The 12,833-nt window shown below is 46.5% G+C and overlaps 1 long non-coding RNA gene across 1 annotated transcript; it reads left to right on the forward strand.

Moving 5' to 3' along the window:
* Positions 1–1,480: 1,480 nt before the first annotated feature.
* Positions 1,481–5,358, forward strand: LOC131993881 (uncharacterized). Its single transcript, XR_009396357.1, has 5 exons — positions 1,481–1,663; positions 3,099–3,125; positions 3,965–4,048; positions 4,505–4,951; positions 5,105–5,358. It is a non-coding gene; the product is annotated as an uncharacterized LOC131993881 (long non-coding RNA).
* Positions 5,359–12,833: the final 7,475 nt, after the last annotated feature.

Below are 12,833 nucleotides of genomic sequence, written 5' to 3' on the forward strand. Positions count from 1 at the left end.
AACATGATTTTATTTTGTTGTCTTTGTTTTGTTTGTTTTTGTTGTTTTTTGTAACCGAAATAAAGCATTCATTCAATACGATGACCATTCTTTTATCAATGCAAAATAATCACTGTTTTAGATCACCAATAAAACAAGTCAAATAAATGTTAATTGATGGTTTAAAAACAGCTTACTAAACATTAAATTAGTATCATAATCATGAGTCGCAACTTTACAATAACATCTAAGTAATGTTTATAGATGGTTTATAAACCAATTATTAACCAATGATTTAGGTTATAATCAAGAAAACCATGGAAAATATCTAGATATCAGCTCTTAAATAAAACTCTTATCCGTTATATTTGTTGTTATCATTATATTTGTCCAAAGTGTAGTTACACCAGGCATTAAAATGAACAAGAAATTGAAGAAAACAATGGTCTAATAATTTTTTCCATGACTGTATATAAAACTAGAAAATTTCTAAAGAAATTTTGATTGTGTGCTTGCCTCTGGCCCTTGATTCTCGTTGATTAAATCAGCAGTTAAACAGGGACTCTGTTCAGAGACACCTTATACAAGTTTCTAGGACAAACGGTTCATTAGTTAGTAAAATGGGGCGTGGCTAATGAAAAGGGGCGGGGTAATCAACCACCAATTAAACAGGAACTCTATGCCGAGTAATCTGACACCTTATACAAGTTTCTAGGACAGTTTATTAGTTATGAAAGGGGCGTGGTTAATAAAAAAGGGCGGGAATTTATTAAATTTTGTTATGTAGAACTGGTCAGTGATGAACCATCATCATGCATGACAAGTTTAAGGCAGACTGGACAATGTATGGTCAAGTTATAAGGTCTCATGCTTTTTGAAAAAACACCATGTCCTTTAAGTTAGAATGTCTGTCTTGGAGGAGCAACCAGGTGGCCATGTGGAGTTGACCAATCAGAGCAGAGCAATCAAGCCGACGACCGCCATCCTCTGCTTCAGAGAGACAGCATGCACCGCTGGACTGCAAGGTCTCTGCTCCGTGTCACGGCAAACCCATTTAGAAACAAGAAATATGGCGTCATTTTTGAGTCAAAAGCTATGGTCAAAAGTCGCGCAAGCGATAACACATCTGCACGCGCATTTATTTCGTGTCACGCAGGCAGATTTCAACTGCCGCGCGCACTTGTTTGATCTACGCACATATTCAGCAACTGAGTGACTTTTGACACATTGGGGGCGGGGCCAAGGCTGACGCCGGGCCTCTTATGATTGGTCATTTTCCAGCCCTCCACGTGAGTGCCTTTTCAGTTTACTGCTGACAGCTGGGAGCGGCGGCATCATCTAAAGAACAACAAAGGTTGTTTGATGAACATTGGAAGACTTTCTGATCAGAGACTGGAGCGGTGGTCCGGAGAGAGGAGGATGTGGAGCCGGAGCTCGTCTGGGGGGTGGAGCGGGTCGGCAGCACCTGGTGTCGGTGTGTCCTGAGTCTATCTGCTGTCAGGAGGCTGACCTGGACCATGCCATGCGTGGTGAAGCATGTTTAACAAATGTTCGCACACTTGTGTGCCGCGGAACAGCGGCTGGGAATCACTGGATTGGAGCACAGTTATGGGGTGAATCTGTTTTGGCTCGATGTAAATCCTGTCTGCTGTCGGGACTCGGCCTCTCTGGCTTTTCGTCTGAGGTAAGAAGACATGATTTTATTTGCTGTATATTTCGCTAGCATACTACCGTTACAATTGTGCCTTATAATGTTAGCATTTTCATATTTGAACTTTTAGACTACTGTCGAAAATTTTGTGAAATGTAGTTGCAAGTTATTTGAGGTTTTTTTGGACGATGTTTGTCATTTTATTTTGCTAATTTATTCGCGGCTACTGGTCTTAGGTCTGAGCTAGCGCTCTCTAGCGAGCTAGCTTTAGCATCATGTCGAAGCAATTTAGAAATGGTCCGTCGAGGCAGAATATCTTCACAGTTACTCCATGTTACAGTTACCATGATGCTAACAGTTGTTATAACAGTAGATGTGTCTGGTGTTAGCAAACACTATTGATTCTAAGAGTGCATTGCATGGTTTGACTGATTTAATGCTACTGACAAACCTATAATGCATTGTGGGTTGATAATCTAGGCCACAAAAGTTTATGATTGCTGTGTTTTGTCTTGTGTCTATCTGGGAAAGGGTCATTATTCTAATAATAATATAATAATGCTAAAAATTGCTAGCTTATGCTATTTTCCTTGATTAATGTTGTCCAAATGCCATTTTCAAACAGGGTTTGTGTACAATTTTGGCCCGACTAATTTTTGTTTAACTGTGATATGTAGCTAATTGTATGTGGATTTTGATGGTAGCTTCTTGATAAAAGTCCTGTTTTTTGTGAGGATGTTTTGGTATTCTTATGTAAGAAGGTGTAATAGTAATACCAATGTCATACTCATCAATGGCTAAATTTGAACATTCTGTGTATTTGGATAATATTAAACTGAAACTCATGTCACTTGGTAATGAGAGGTTAAAAAGAAAAGATAATCATGGGGATATACATTTAACCATGGAGTCAGGGCTGTAAAAATGTACTGTAATGATGAACTGGTAGTTTACTTCACCATTTAAAATGTACATTGTGTCAATGTCAATGTTACTCACTACTGTTAGCAGACTATTACCAAAACTATTACCATTTCTTTTTTCCAATTTGTCATGTCAACTGGTACCTGAAGTATGTGTTCCTATGACTAATATTAATGTACTGTGTGTGTGTGTGTGTGTGTGTGTGTGTGGGGCCTCAAGTGGTGCTGTGAAGCATTTTCGTTGTAGGCTTTCATCCTGTTTTCTTCTGATATTAATACTGCAGTATTATTTTGATAATAGAGGTTATTATGTAATTAAGGTGTATTTGTAATACCAGAGACATAGCCATTAATAGCTTAAATTTAGTATAGGGTGCATTTGGGTACTATTACACTGAAAGCTTTTGAAAGTATTCGCCACTATTATCAGATTACTACCTAACTATTACCATGGTGTTACCGAGCTGTGGTGTCAATAGAATTATCAACCTATCCATTCATATTCATCTTCTTAGCAAGCTTTAATCCTGTTTTTCACCTCACAGATTTACAGCTTGACCATTTATTTACTGGTGAGTGTTTGTCAAAGACTGTTATTAACGTAAACTACTTTAATAAATTATGCATTATTATTTTTTTAACCCTTGTGTGGTCCTCCCGTCGACTATATACCCATGGTCCTCAGGGGTCAAAAAGGATCCCATGACACAAGACTGTTTTTAGGACACGTAGAAAAAAAATATTACCAACTTTTTTTTTTTTTTTTTTAACCATTTTATCATTTAAGGCAACTCATGCCCCAGAAATTGATTGATTGATATATAATTTTCATAATTTTTTCTTTATTATTGGTCAATTTTAGTCAAATATTCAAAATTAGGCCTCCATTTTCAATAGTAATAGTGGAAAAAAATAATTCTTGATTGGAATGCACAGAGTAGGTCATGTCAACTTTTAGTGAAACTTATGTTTTGATATTTGTCTATTTGAATAAAATTGACCAATAATAATGAAAAAAAAAATGAAAAATATTTTTTTTGGTCATGAGTTACCTTAAAAGGTGAAAAAAAAGTTGGTAATATTTTTTTCTACATTTCCTAAAACCAGTCTAATGTCATGAGGTCCTTTTTGACCCCTGAGGACCATGGGTGCTATAAAAATGTATAAAACACGTAAAAAATGTATGAAGAAAGTTAAAATTGATATTATCTATAAAGGATGCAGAGGGGCACATATGCTGAAATTTTTGCTATGTTTCTAGAGGTGCTATATGTGTATTTAATCCAAATTATTATATTCAGCTTCATACTGATTTTTATGAATAAGTGATACATTAATTCAGTTATTTAAAACATTAATAACACATTATTGTTACATTGCTGCAATGCTCACAGTTGTCATCCTGTTCTAGATAAACACTACTTCACCTAAGAGACTTGAGTATCCAGTTCTTCGTTGACCTTCAGCATTCAGTTGTTTGTCTTCACCTTTTCAGGTAAGCAATTAAAAAAAAATTCTTCTGTAATGTTGAGAAACACTGAAATTATTATTTATAAAGAACTTTCAACCACTGTTCTGTGATGTCATGTATAGTGATATACAAATATATTTGAAGGAACGGTGTATTTGGGATAATCAATATTATTAGTATTATTCGTGTATTTATTTATTTTTAAATCAGAGAATGGGGGGAAAATAGATTCTTAGTACAAAAACTAGTAACTAGTAAAAAAAAATTGGTAACAATAATGTTCAATCATTAATTGATGCTTGGTCAAACTCTCATCTAATTAAGTATTGCTGTCTCATTAACATGTTGTATTTATTTATTTTGTAGGCTAAAACCAGAGAAGCCATCACCATGTTGTTGTTTGTTGTCATTATGCAGATTTTTCAGCATGTGGTCCTCAATATATAGTATAGAAGTCACTGCATTTTCTGACTTTTCCAGGTTTCCTGTGTCCAGCATCTTCAAGACAGACTAAGCTAACGTTTCATATTTTTTGCACATTTATATTTAGGTTAGGTTAGGAATAGGTTAGGTTTATAGTAGAGTATTTAGTTTGTATAGTTTAGCTTTTTATGCTGGTCTAGGGACAGTTAAGTTAGCAAATTAATTTAGTTCAGATCACTTACAATTGCATATTATTGTTACAATTGTGTTATTTTGTGAGTTATTGTTGTACAGGCTATTGTATATTGCAGAACCAAGTGAGACGAGGAAGACCACTGCTTCCAAGATGCCGCTCAGAAAATGCGTTGGACAAGTCTCGACCTTGCAGATCCTGCCCCACTTAGCCCAACCACTTCCGACCATGGGGTACCTCAAAGACCTCCGTCAACCAGCCGGCTGTGGATGATGGATAACGGACCCACAACTCCTTCTCCAGTCTACAAGGTATGGGTTTGTTTTTTTTCCCCATCACAGTGGACACAGACATGGCCTGATAATACAATCTGCTGTCTTCACTACCTCCTTTGAATAATAAAATATTAATTCACAATTGAGTATTTATAATGTATGAATACATTTGGTATTGTGTATCATCAGGTTCTGAAAATACAGACACCCCCACAGTCCAAGAACAGCTGGATGACCTCTGGACCCACTTGCCCCCGTTCACCAGTTGAAAAGATAAGCTTTTTAAAAAATTCTTCAATTGTTAATTCTGCACAAAGTGATACACAAAACATTGTCTGTATTCCATTGCAACAAACATTAAATGTATATTTAAATACATGACTTAATGCAAGTCAATCATACTAACGTCATCTTTTTTTTTTTTTAAACCAACCATTGCACACACTTCCATCCAAAGACAGGTTACATCTTGATGGTAACTTTTTATTAACAAAACTTTTGTGATATTTGTAATTGTTGTTGCTGGGGAGGGGGTGGAAAGGGTAAGTCTAAACATTGCATGCAAGAGACCAACACCGGAGTCTCAGGGGAAAGCTATCTGTATACATAACTATCAATCTACTTGGTTGCTTCAAAATTTTACGATAGTTTTGCAAATCCTGACCCAGAGAGAAGCACATCAAACAAACAAAAAAAGCAATGGTAGATTTTCAAGGCCGTTCAATGACATTAACATTATTTTCAATGACATTCATTTTGCAATTAACATTAGTTTTATCTTCTAAGACATAACTATAATGACATTCAAATGTAGATTACCACAAACACAATAATAAACTTCAAGTCTCATTGAATAAAATGAAAAATTATTGACAGTCCTGAAATGATGGGTTAAATATCCTTAATAAGCCTGCATTAATAATATATTAATTTCAGGTGAAATATTTTTTTTACTTTAAATTCTAATCTCATTTAAAGAAATTGATACTATATAGTATTTTTCATAAGAAATTATGTAAATTGTTCACATGGTCTCTCAGCGACAGAGTCACCGGTTCACATGGTCTCTCAGCAACACAGTCGCCGGTTTGCATGGTCTCAGTAGCAGTCGCAGGTTAGCATAGTCTCAGTGGCAGTAGCAGGTTCGCATGGTCTCGGTGGCAGTCCCCGGTTCGCATGGTCTCGGTGGCAGTCCCCGGTTCGCATGGTCTCGGTGGCAGTCGCCGGTTCGCATGGTCTTAGCAGGAGAGTTACTGGTTTGCATGGTCTCAGAGGCAGAGTTACTGGTTCACACGGTCTCAGCGACAAAGCTACTGCTTCACATGGTCTCAGCGGCAGAGTTACTGGTTCACATGGTCTCAGTGGCAGAGTTACTGGTTCACATGGTCTCAGCGACAGAGTCACCGGTTCACATGGTCTCTCAGCGACACAGTCGCCGGTTCGCATGGTCTCGGTGGTAGTCGCCGGTTCACATGGTCTCAGTAGCAGTCGCCGGTTCGCATGGTCTCAGTGGCAGTCGCCGGTTCGCATGGTCTTAGCAGGAGAGTTACTGGTTTGCATGGTCTCAGAGGCAGAGTTACTGGTTCACACGGTCTCAGCGACAAAGTTACTGCTTCACATGGTCTCAGCGGCAGAGTTACTGGTTCACATGGTCTCAGCGACAGTCACCGGTTCACATGGTCTCTCAGCGACACAGTCGCCGGTTCGCATGGTCTCGGTGGCAGTCGCCGGTTCGCATGGTCTCAGTAGCAGTCGCAGGTTCGCATGGTCTCAGTGGCAGTCGTCGGTTCGCATGGTCTTAGCGGCAGAGTTACTGGTTTGCATGGTCTCAGAGGCAGGGTTACTGGTTCACATGGTCTCAGCGACAAAGTTACTGCTTCACATGGTCTCAGCGGCAGAGTTACTGGTTCACATGGTCTCAGCGACAGAGTCACCGGTTCACATGGTCTCTCAGCGACACAGTCGCCGGTTCGCATGGTCTCGGTGGTAGTCGCCGGTTCACATGATCTCAGTAGCAGTCGCCGGTTCGCATGGTCTCAGTGGCAGTCGCCGGTTCGCATGGTCTTAGCAGGAGAGTTACTGGTTTGCATGGTCTCAGAGGCAGAGTTACTGGTTCACACGGTCTCAGCGACAAAGTTACTGCTTCACATGGTCTCAGCGGCAGAGTTACTGGTTCACATGGTCTCAGCGACAGAGTCACCGGTTCACATGGTCTCTCAGCGACACAGTCGCCGGTTCGCATGGTCTCGGTGGCAGTCGCCGGTTCGCATGGTCTCAGTAGCAGTCGCAGGTTCGCATGGTCTCAGTGGCAGTCGTCGGTTCGCATGGTCTTAGCGGCAGAGTTACTGGTTTGCATGGTCTCAGAGGCAGGGTTACTGGTTCACATGGTCTCAGCGACAAAGTTACTGGTTCACATGGTCTCAGCGGCAGAGTTACTGGTTCACATGGTCTCAGCGACAGAGTCACCGGTTCACATGGTCTCTCAGCGACACAGTCGCCGGTTCGCATGGTCTCGGTGGTAGTCGCCGGTTCACATGGTCTCAGTAGCAGTCGCCGGTTCGCATGGTCTCAGTGGCAGTCGCCGGTTCGCATGGTCTTAGCAGGAGAGTTACTGGTTTGCATGGTCTCAGAGGCAGAGTTACTGGTTCACACGGTCTCAGCGACAAAGTTACTGCTTCACATGGTCTCAGCGGCAGAGTTACTGGTTCACATGGTCTCAGCGACAGAGTCACCGGTTCACATGGTCTCTCAGCGACACAGTCGCCGGTTCGCATGGTCTCGGTGGCAGTCGCCGGTTCGCATGGTCTCAGTAGCAGTCGCAGGTTCGCATGGTCTCAGTGGCAGTCGTCGGTTCGCATGGTCTTAGCGGCAGAGTTACTGGTTTGCATGGTCTCAGAGGCAGGGTTACTGGTTCACATGGTCTCAGCGACAAAGTTACTGGTTCACATGGTCTCAGCGGCAGAGTTACTGGTTCACATGGTCTCAGCGACAGAGTCACCGGTTCACATGGTCTCTCAGCGACACAGTCGCCGGTTCGCATGGTCTCGGTGGTAGTCGCCGGTTCACATGGTCTCAGTAGCAGTCGCCGGTTCGCATGGTCTCAGTGGCAGTCGCCGGTTCGCATGGTCTTAGCGGGAGAGTTACTGGTTTGCATGGTCTCAGAGGCAGAGTTACTGGTTCACACGGTCTCAGCGACAAAGTTACTGCTTCACATGGTCTCAGCGGCAGAGTTACTGGTTCACATGGTCTCAGCGACAGAGTCACCGGTTCACATGGTCTCTCAGCGACACAGTCGCCGGTTCGCATGGTCTCGGTGGCAGTCGCCGGTTCGCATGGTCTCAGTAGCAGTCGCAGGTTCGCATGGTCTCAGTGGCAGTCGTCGGTTCGCATGGTCTTAGCGGCAGAGTTACTGGTTTGCATGGTCTCAGAGGCAGGGTTACTGGTTCACATGGTCTCAGCGACAAAGTTACTGGTTCACATGGTCTCAGCGGCAGAGTTACTGGTTCACATGGTCTCAGCGACAGAGTCACCGGTTCACATGGTCTCTCAGCGACACAGTCGCCGGTTCGCATGGTCTCGGTGGTAGTCGCCGGTTCACATGGTCTCAGTAGCAGTCGCCGGTTCGCATGGTCTCAGTGGCAGTCGCCGGTTCGCATGGTCTTAGCAGGAGAGTTACTGGTTTGCATGGTCTCAGAGGCAGAGTTACTGGTTCACACGGTCTCAGCGACAAAGTTACTGCTTCACATGGTCTCAGCGGCAGAGTTACTGGTTCACATGGTCTCAGCGACAGAGTCACCGGTTCACATGGTCTCTCAGCGACACAGTCGCCGGTTCGCATGGTCTCGGTGGCAGTCGCCGGTTCGCATGGTCTCAGTAGCAGTCGCAGGTTCGCATGGTCTCAGTGGCAGTCGTCGGTTCGCATGGTCTTAGCGGCAGAGTTACTGGTTTGCATGATCTCAGAGGCTGGGTTACTGACATGGTCTCAGCGACAAAGTTACTGGTTCACATGGTCTCAGCGGCAGAGTTACTGGTTCACATGGTCTCAGCGACAGAGTCACCGGTTCACATGGTCTCTCAGCGACACAGTCGCCGGTTCGCATGGTCTCGGTGGTAGTCGCCGGTTCACATGGTCTCAGTAGCAGTCGCTGGTTCGCATGGTCTCAGTGGCAGTCGCCGGTTCGCATGGTCTTAGCAGGAGAGTTACTGGTTTGCATGGTCTCAGAGGCAGAGTTACTGGTTCACACGGTCTCAGCGACAAAGTTACTGCTTCACATGGTCTCAGCGGCAGAGTTACTGGTTCACATGGTCTCAGCGACAGAGTCACCGGTTCACATGGTCTCTCAGCGACACAGTCGCCGGTTCGCATGGTCTCGGTGGCAGTCGCCGGTTCGCATGGTCTCAGTAGCAGTCGCAGGTTCGCATGGTCTCAGTGGCAGTCGTCGGTTCGCATGGTCTTAGCGGCAGAGTTACTGGTTTGCATGGTCTCAGAGGCAGGGTTACTGGTTCACATGGTCTCAGCGACAAAGTTACTGGTTCACATGGTCTCAGCGGCAGAGTTACTGGTTCACATGGTCTCAGCGACAGAGTCACCGGTTCACATGGTCTCTCAGCGACACAGTCGCCGGTTCGCATGGTCTCGGTGGTAGTCGCCGGTTCACATGGTCTCAGTAGCAGTCGCCGGTTCGCATGGTCTCAGTGGCAGTCGCCGGTTCGCATGGTCTTAGCAGGAGAGTTACTGGTTTGCATGGTCTCAGAGGCAGAGTTACTGGTTCACACGGTCTCAGCGACAAAGTTACTGCTTCACATGGTCTCAGCGGCAGAGTTACTGGTTCACATGGTCTCAGCGACAGAGTCACCGGTTCACATGGTCTCTCAGCGACACAGTCGCCGGTTCGCATGGTCTCGGTGGCAGTCGCCGGTTCGCATGGTCTCAGTAGCAGTCGCAGGTTCGCATGGTCTCAGTGGCAGTCGTCGGTTCGCATGGTCTTAGCGGCAGAGTTACTGGTTTGCATGGTCTCAGAGGCAGGGTTACTGGTTCACATGGTCTCAGCGACAAAGTTACTGGTTCACATGGTCTCAGCGGCAGAGTTACTGGTTCACATGGTCTCAGCGACAGAGTCACCGGTTCACATGGTCTCTCAGCGACACAGTCGCCGGTTCGCATGGTCTCGGTGGTAGTCGCCGGTTCACATGGTCTCAGTAGCAGTCGCCGGTTCGCATGGTCTCAGTGGCAGTCGCCGGTTCGCTTGGTCTTAGCAGGAGAGTTACTGGTTTGCATGGTCTCAGAGGCAGAGTTACTGGTTCACACGGTCTCAGCGACAAAGTTACTGCTTCACATGGTCTCAGCGGCAGAGTTACTGGTTCACATGGTCTCAGCGACAGAGTCACCGGTTCACATGGTCTCTCAGCGACACAGTCGCCGGTTCGCATGGTCTCGGTGGCAGTCGCCGGTTCGCATGGTCTCAGTAGCAGTCGCAGGTTCGCATGGTCTCAGTGGCAGTCGTCGGTTCGCATGGTCTTAGCGGCAGAGTTACTGGTTTGCATGGTCTCAGAGGCAGGGTTACTGGTTCACATGGTCTCAGCGACAAAGTTACTGGTTCACATGGTCTCAGCGGCAGAGTTACTGGTTCACATGGTCTCAGCGACAGAGTCACCGGTTCACATGGTCTCTCAGCGACACAGTCGCCGGTTCGCATGGTCTCGGTGGTAGTCGCCGGTTCACATGGTCTCAGTAGCAGCCGCCGGTTCGCATGGTCTCAGTGGCAGTCGGCGGTTCGCATGGTCTTAGCAGGAGAGTTACTGGTTTGCATGGTCTCAGAGGCAGAGTTACTGGTTCACACGGTCTCAGCGACAAAGTTACTGCTTCACATGGTCTCAGCGGCAGAGTTACTGGTTCACATGGTCTCAGCGACAGAGTCACCGGTTCACATGGTCTCTCAGCGACACAGTCGCCGGTTCGCATGGTCTCGGTGGCAGTCGCCGGTTCGCATGGTCTCAGTAGCAGTCGCAGGTTCGCATGGTCTCAGTGGCAGTCGTCGGTTCGCATGGTCTTAGCGGCAGAGTTACTGGTTTGCATGGTCTCAGAGGCAGGGTTACTGGTTCACATGGTCTCAGCGACAAAGTTACTGGTTCACATGGTCTCAGCGGCAGAGTTACTGGTTCACATGGTCTCAGCGACAGAGTCACCGGTTCACATGGTCTCTCAGCGACACAGTCGCCGGTTCGCATGGTCTCGGTGGTAGTCGCCGGTTCACATGGTCTCAGTAGCAGTCGCCGGTTCGCATGGTCTCAGTGGCAGTCGCCGGTTCGCATGGTCTTAGCAGGAGAGTTACTGGTTTGCATGGTCTCAGAGGCAGAGTTACTGGTTCACACGGTCTCAGCGACAAAGTTACTGCTTCACATGGTCTCAGCGGCAGAGTTACTGGTTCACATGGTCTCAGCGACAGAGTCACCGGTTCACATGGTCTCTCAGCGACACAGTCGCCGGTTCGCATGGTCTCGGTGGCAGTCGCCGGTTCGCATGGTCTCAGTAGCAGTCGCAGGTTCGCATGGTCTCAGTGGCAGTCGTCGGTTCGCATGGTCTTAGCGGCAGAGTTACTGGTTTGCATGGTCTTAGAGGCAGGGTTACTGGTTCACATGGTCTCAGCGACAACGTTACTGGTTCACATGGTCTCAGCGGCAGAGTTACTGGTTCACATGGTCTCAGCGACAGAGTCACCGGTTCACATGGTCTCTCAGCGACACAGTCGCCGGTTCGCATGGTCTCGGTGGTAGTCGCCGGTTCACATGGTCTCAGTAGCAGTCGCCGGTTCGCATGGTCTCAGTGGCAGTCGCCGGTTCGCATGGTCTTAGCAGGAGAGTTACTGGTTTGCATGGTCTCAGAGGCAGAGTTACTGGTTCACACGGTCTCAGCGACAAAGTTACTGCTTCACATGGTCTCAGCGGCAGAGTTACTGGTTCACATGGTCTCAGCGACAGAGTCACCGGTTCACATGGTCTCTCAGCGACACAGTCGCCGGTTCGCATGGTCTCGGTGGCAGTCGCCGGTTCGCATGGTCTCAGTAGCAGTCGCAGGTTCGCATGGTCTCAGTGGCAGTCGTCGGTTCGCATGGTCTTAGCGGCAGAGTTACTGGTTTGCATGGTCTCAGAGGCAGGGTTACTGGTTCACATGGTCTCAGCGACAACGTTACTAGTTCACATGGTCTCAGCGGCAGAGTTACTGGTTCACATGGTCTCAGGGACAGAGTCACCGGTTCACATGGTCTCTCAGCGACACAGTCGCCGGTTCGCATGGTCTCGGTGGTAGTCGCCGGTTCACATGGTCTCAGTAGCAGTCGCCGGTTCGCATGGTCTCAGTGGCAGTCGCCGGTTCGCATGGTCTTAGCAGGAGAGTTACTGGTTTGCATGGTGTCAGAGGCAGAGTTACTGGTTCACACGGTCTCAGCGACAAAGTTACTGCTTCACATGGTCTCAGCGGCAGAGTTACTGGTTCACATGGTCTCAGCGACAGAGTCACCGGTTCACATGGTCTCTCAGCGACACAGTCGCCGGTTCGCATGGTCTCGGTGGCAGTCGCCGGTTCGCATGGTCTCAGTAGCAGTCGCAGGTTCGCATGGTCTCAGTGGCAGTCGTCGGTTCGCATGGTCTTAGCGGCAGAGTTACTGGTTTGCATGATCTCAGAGGCAGGGTTACTGACATGGTCTCAGCGACAAAGTTACTGGTTCACATGGTCTCAGCGGCAGAGTTACTGGTTCACATGGTCTCAGCGACAGAGTCACCGGTTCACATGGTCTCTCAGCGACACAGTCGCCGGTTCGCATGGTCTCGGTGGTAGTCACCGGTTCACATGGTCTCAGTAGCAGTCGCCGGTTCGCATGGTCTCAGTGGCAGTCGCCGGTTCGCTTGGTCTTAGCAGGAG

Source organism: Centropristis striata, chromosome 20 (assembly GCF_030273125.1).
Source record: "Centropristis striata isolate RG_2023a ecotype Rhode Island chromosome 20, C.striata_1.0, whole genome shotgun sequence".
NCBI classification, from domain to species: domain Eukaryota; kingdom Metazoa; phylum Chordata; class Actinopteri; order Perciformes; family Serranidae; genus Centropristis; species Centropristis striata.